Source organism: Papio anubis, chromosome 5, assembly GCF_008728515.1.
Source record: "Papio anubis isolate 15944 chromosome 5, Panubis1.0, whole genome shotgun sequence".
NCBI lineage: Eukaryota > Metazoa > Chordata > Mammalia > Primates > Cercopithecidae > Papio > Papio anubis.
In genome coordinates this window covers 23707120-23714257 of record NC_044980.1, presented here as the reverse complement: position 1 = coordinate 23714257, position 7138 = coordinate 23707120, and the positions used below count along the sequence as shown (strand labels likewise).

The following is a 7138-nucleotide window of genomic DNA, read 5'->3' as shown; positions in this document are numbered from 1 at the left end:
GATTATGTATTCATCTGGTGCTCAGTAAATTGGCACTTTACATAAGATAAGGTGAACAGAGAGTAGCTACCTGTGGAGATATTTAACCTTTTACCTGTACTTATCTGCTTAGGAACAAAAGGAAAGGCAGCTACTTGCATGAGCAGCCTCTTGCATGACTCAGCTTTCATCTTAATTTTTTTCTTTTAGGCATAGTGAATTGTTGTCCTAAGTTTTTATTTTCCTTTCACAGATTCTAGGGAGCTTTGTTTACTACTTTTTAAAATCTTAGAATGCTTACTTTGGATATTTATTTCAAATAGAAGTAATACTATTAATTACTGCTTTTGTGAAAGTATGTGTGTGCATGTGTGTCTTTGTGTTTGGGGCGTACAATAATCAATGGGTGAAATAGTTTTATTTGCATTTTCTCTTTTTACCATAGATATATACAGAAGATTTTTTAAAATATAAATTTGCTAACCTTAGGCATTTTATAGAAAGTGTTTGTATTCGTTTTCTAAAACTTCTGTTAAAAGTTACCAACAATGTAGTGGATTACAAGAGCAAACATTTTTAATCTTACAGTTTAGTATTTCAGAAGTCTGACACAAGTTAGATTTTATGAGTTAAAATCAAGGTGTTCACCAGGCTGAGTTCCTTTCTGCCAGCTCTAGGGTAGAATCTGTTTCCTTGCCATTTTCAACTTCTAAAACCACCTGCATTCTTTAGTTATGGTCCCCTCCCTGTATCTTAAGTTCATCACTGGTGGGTTAAGTCTTTCTGACATTACATCCCTCTTGCTTGCTCTTTTGCTACTCTTTTCCATTTCAAAGGACCCTTCAGACTACATTGGCCACACCTGAAAAATTCAGTATAATCTCCTTATTTTAAGTTCAGTTGATTTTCAAACAAGCCATATGAATCCTTCTCTTTTGTCATGTAAAGAAACATATGCACAGTTTTCAGGAATTAGGATGTTGAATGTCGGTAACTTTGGGGGCCATTATGCTGTCTACACAGGGTTCTAAATTTCAAAACATCCACATCTCCCAGTTTAGTAAATTTTATATATTGGAGATGACCTCATCTGTGTTGGCTGTAGTGGTTGAAAGTGAGGTGTTAGTGAATCTGGTTTCTACTTCATTTCCGTAGAATATTTATCTATTTGATTTTCCCTTTGTAATATGGTTTAGATGTGTATTCCCTCCAAATATCATGCTGAAATGGGATTCCCAGTGTTGGAGGTGGGGCCTGGTGGGAAGTGATTGGATCACTGGGGCCAGGCCCATATGAACAGTTTAGGGCCATCCCATTGGCAAGAAGTGAGTTCTCACTCAGTTAATTAATGCAAGATCTGTTTGTTAAAAGTCTGGGACCTCCCCACTACTTGCTCCCTTGCTCCTGCTCTTGCCATGTGATGTATATGTTTCTACTTCACCTTCTACCATGATTGTTAGCTTCCTGAAGTCCTTACGAGAAGCAGATGCCGGCATCGTGCTTTCTGTACAGTCTGCAGAACTGTGAGCCAGTTAAACCTCTTTTCTTTATAAATTATCCAGTCTCAAGTATTTCTTTATAGCAACGCAAAAATGGCCTAATGCACATTGTTTTTCTTCTCCTCCAGGGAAATGTTTCTTCATGTCTCTTCTAGAACTGTTTTCTTTCAAGATACTTTTCTGTAGTTGGTGCTGTGAACTACCGATCCCAGATTTCAATATTTCAAAATATTGTTTCAGTATTTTGGCATTCATCTAGCTGAAGGCAATAAGGGTAATTTTGTTTGTAATTTGATAAAATACTCCTTTTTACTCCCCACTTTGTCATGGAATCTATTAAGTATCCTTTCCTCAAATATCTACATTTGCTTTCTGTACCTAGAGGCTTGCAGTAGCGTAGCAGCACTAATAAAAGTTGGTGTTTATATCTCTATTTACAGAGAGTAACATTTTTTGTGACATTCTCTGTTTCCTAGGAATGTTGACATTATGACATTTTTATGTACGTGTGTGCATTTTACTACTTATGAGTCTTACTACTTACTCATTTTACTACTTATGAGTCTTATTTTGGATATTAGTCTTAATAAATTTTTTTGGAAAGAATATGTGGAAAGAATCAGATTCAAGCAACCACCATTATCCTTCAGAGCCAGAGCTCTCTTGTGTATTATTCTTTCTAATACAGGAACTACCATTCTTTCTGATGAAGTGTATAAGCCATGGGTGTCTTTGCTTCATAGTATAATTTTCTAGTGAAGATGGCTTTTAACAGATTTTTTAATGTTTTCTTAGTTACAAACCAGACCATACAGTAACTTTTTATTTCTTTAACTTTTAGGTACTTCTCAAGACATAATGCTAGCTAAAATACAACTAAAATAAAATCATTTAGAAATGTAAATATTAATTTTTTTACGATAAATAAAATTGATAAAAAAAGAATATATTAGAAATGGTAAAAAAAAAAAGGCAAAACCAAATATGTTAGATAAAAATTCACATTTTCACTTAATCAAAAGATCAGGCCGGGCACGGTGGCTCACGCCTGTAATCCCAGCACTTTAGGAGGCTGAGGTGGGTAGATCACCTGATGTCAGTTCTAGACCAGCCTGGCCAACATGGTGAAACCCTGTCTGTACTAAAAATACAAAAATTAGCCGGGTGTGGTACTGGGTGACTGTAATCTCAGTTACTCGGGAAGCTGAGACATGATAATCACTTGACCCCGGGTAGCAGAGATTGCAGTGAGCCAATATCCACCACTGCACTCCAGCCTGGGTGAACAGAGTGAGACTTTGCCTCAAAAAAAAAAAAAAAAAAAAAAAATACACGCAGAAACTTGAAACAATTATTTTCTTTCTCAGTCTCCAGTCCCAATTTCCTCTTTAAATGAGAAGTTTTGAACTAGATGATCTGTTTTAACAACTGTAGTTGTATACGTAATACCTTCGATTGTTTTCTGTTTTCAAAGCTGCTTTCTTATTCTTGTTTAATGTTTCTAATACCCTCTTCTTTTCAATATTTAATACACACATATGTGCACACACACATATACACACACTCATTTTGATTCTCTTCTGTAGGTGGTCTTTCATTGTAACAGTTTTTCTCATATGTCATGTGATCATTTTAAATGCTCAAGGGATTTTCTTTCTCTAGTTAATAATATCTAACTGGGGCTGGAAGAGGGGTGAAAGTCTAAACCCTATATTATGTTCTATGAGCTAAAATAACAACATTGCTTTCAAAAATTTTTTTATTGAGATCTACCATAGAAATGTGCTTTTCATAATGTAGTTTTTAAATACATATGGCATATAATTACATTAATATTTAAAATGCTTATTGAATGCCTATAAAATACCAGATGCAATCTGACTCACTCAGTATCAGGATTGAACAAAAACCACAAATATTTCAATCCTCATGCATTTAACATTTTATAACAAATGCTTGTGTGTGTATTTGAAAAGCTTAACTTACAAAGAACTTATTTAAAAATACTTGCCATCACTCATTTGATACAACTTGATGTGTTTTTTTTTTTCAATTTTATAACTTTATTTGATGTATTTGACGATCAACGATTAGTTCTCATCCACACTGACTGTCTGTAGATTTTTGAAAGCGGTAACAGGTACATAGGTAACCAAAGTATGGAGCTTATTTGGTGAATCTTCATCCTCATTACGTTTTCTGGACAGCCGCACACGGATTCGGTATGGGACATTCCTTACTCCTTTGGCCCAGACAGCTTTGTTGAGCTTAGTATGAATGTGCACATCTGGAGTTCCCATCTCCTTCATGGCAAATTTCCGAATCGCTTTGAGTGCCCGAAGGGCATGATTCTTGAAGCCCCCTCCACGGATGCGCTTGTGAATGCTGATGGTGTATTCTCGGGTCACCACCTCGTTGATGGCAGGACGGCCCTTTTCCTTCTCGCCACCCTTCTTTGCGGGAGCCATTCTGCCGGGTCCAAGTTGGAAAGGAAGAGCGCGAGGTATTGTGGGAGAAGGAAAGCCCCACCTTGATGTTTTCAATTCATTCTCATCTTATTTAAATATGCTTATTGTGGCCCATTAAAATATTTTTTGTTACAAATGAGTTTTGTTTAGCAGTCTGACAAATACCTCTTTTTGGTGATAGAGGAAGGGTTTGACCTCTCTCATTTTCCTTACACATGTTTTCCTACAACTCAAAATAATTCCTCATGGTCTCTGCTTAAGACACTACAACATCTTGAGCCTGCAGTTAGCCATTGTGATTGACAAGTATCCCATATATGGTGCTGGGAGGTAGATTGAGAGTAATGAGAGAGAATGTAGTGAAGCACCTTACTTTATACATTACTGGTCCTTGTTTACCCATATGAGCACCAGAGCCCTCCCATTTTTGCCCTGTTACAAAGCATCAGTTTTGCTTTCTTGTCCTCAGTAAGCTGATGAGAAGGCAAAGATCCCTCTTGGTCAATTTGCAAAGGAACAAAAACACAAATAATGTAATTTTCCCCGACTATCATCTATGATTTACATATGGTCTCTTGTCTTCTCTCACTCCAAGGCAATGACTCTCCAATGTTGAATCCCATTCCTTCCATTCCTCTGACATGGGCTCCCCGTATATTTGTATGTACTTCTTAGAATTCAGTAGTAGTTGCCAAACCCAGGTCCTTCAATTAATGCACCTTCTTTTGTGGGTTCAGAGTAGAAACTGAGAACAAATGTATGTTCCTCATTTTGCTAAAAGCTTGGATACTGGTTCAAGACTTTAAAGTGTTCTCATTTTATATCTCAGCTCACACGCTCTCAAATATTTGAGAAAAGTGGACTTTAATTATAGAAAAATAATATGATTAAAGGAAAAATTAGTTAATACTTGTTTGACCAAAGAAGAGAAACAAGAAGCAAAGATTTATATCTACCTATCAAAATTTTACATATATTTGTAATTAAGACTATAAGAATATTTTCAAACTGTCGTATAAGGAAGCAGGAAAAAACCTGCATAATCCTGTCATTATGATAATGATCATTTTTTTAAATTTTTGTAAACTACTTTAAAAATGTCAACTAATATATGAAATTTATGCCATTAAAATAATCTGTAGAAACAAAATTAATTATATATTAAAATATGCTTTAAATTATGTGATTAAACAAGGCTGACATAGGTATGTAGAAATGATGGTTATAATATTTAAATATGTAAATAAACTTTTCGTGATGCAGTTTAACATATCAATATTCAAATAAATTTTCAACATAAAGTTAGAAGAACATTTAGGGTTTAGAATGTATTTAAATATATGTTGTGTTTTTTTCAAATTTTTAAGTTATTCTAAAATGTATTGATGTATCCTGAGATTATGAAGTCTCACAAAAACATATATATACACACACACACATACAAATTCATATATATGTGCATATACACAAATACAAACTTATAATGCTTTCATACATTCATATAAAACTGTTATTTGTATATATATAATTACATACTTATGTAATTATAGATATTAATACAAAATATTTCTTTATGGCAGTTTTTGTTATAGATTAGCAGTTATAGATTAAATTGCTATTTTACTTAGTGGTAGACTATGTTTTCAATAAAGTATAAATAAATATAATTTGTTGGGTTTTGACAAATATAAGTAATGTTTAATACCCACACCAATTAACCTATACAGGCATATCTAGCTTTATTATGCTTTGCAGATATTGTGCTTTTTACAAACTGAAAGTTGTGGCAACCCTGCGTCAAGCAAGCCTATCTATATCATTTTTCCAACAGCACATGCTTGCTTTATGTCTCTATGTCACATCCGGTAATTCCCACATTTCAGACTTTTGAGTCTGTTACAGTGATCTGTGATCAGAGATATTTGATGTTACTAGAATAGTTTTTGGGGAACCACAAACTGCACTTATGTAAGGCGGTAAACTTAATCCTTAAATGCGTGTTTATTTTTCCTGCTCCACCAATTGGCTGTTCCCCATCTCTCTCCCTCTTTTCAGGCCTTCCTATTCTCTGAGACATGATATTAAAATCAGGTCAATTAACAGCCCCACAGTGGTCTCTAAGAGAAACAAAGAGTTGCGTGTCTTTCACTTTAAATTAAAAGCAGGAAATAATAAAGCTTAAGGAGAAAGGTGTGTCAAAATAATTAGGCTTAAAGAGAAAGATGTGTCAAAACCAAGATCAGCTGAAAAGTAGGACACTTAGGCTACACAATTAGCCAAGTTGTGACTGAAAAAAAAAAACCAAAACGTTTTTGAACTATCACAAGGAGAGAAAACCAAACACTGCATGTTTTCACTCATAGGTGGGAATTGAATAATGAGAACACTTGGACATAGGGTGGGGAACATCACACACCAGGGCCTGTTGTGGGGTTGGGGGAAGGGGGAGGGATAGCATTAGGAGAAATACCTAATGTAAATGACGAATTAACAGGTGCAGCACACCAATATGGCACATGTATACATAAGTAACAAACCTGCATGTTGTGCACATGTACCCTAGAACTTAAAGTATAATTTTTTTAAAAAAAGAAAAAAAAGTGCTACTCTAGTGAACACACAAACGTGAAAGTGAAGCACCCCTTATTCCTGATATGAAGAAAGTTTTAGTGGTCTGAATAAAAGATGAAACCAGCCACAAAATTCTCTTAAGCCAAGACCTAATGCAGAGGCCTTAACTCTCTTCAATTTTTTAAAAGCTAAGAGAGGTGAGGAGTCTTCAGGAGAAAAGTCAGAAGTTAACAGAGGTCGGTTTGCGAAGATTGAGAAAAGAAGTCATTTCCATAACATAAAAAATGCAACGCAAAGCAACAAATGCTGATATAGAAGCTGTCGGAAGTTATCAGAAGAGACAGCTAAAATAATTGTTGAATGTGGCTACACTAAAAACCAGATTTTCAATGTATGAAACAGCCGTATCTTAGAAGATGTCCTCTAAGGACTTATATAACTAGAGACAAGAAGTAAATGCCTGGCTTCAAAGCTTCAAAGGATTGTCTGACTCTCTTGTCAGAAGGTAGTGTATATGTGGTGACTTTAAGTTGAAGCCAATGCTTATTTACTATTTGAAAATCCTAGAGCCCTTAATAATTATACTTAGAGCTGGGCATAAGGGCTCACATCAGTAATCCC

At 35.1% G+C, this 7138-nt stretch overlaps 1 pseudogene; it reads right to left on the bottom strand.

Moving 5' to 3' along the window:
* Positions 1-3488: 3488 nt before the first annotated feature.
* On the bottom strand, positions 3489-4228 carry LOC108586465 (annotated as a pseudogene).
* Between the last annotated feature and the right edge of the window lie 2910 nt (positions 4229-7138).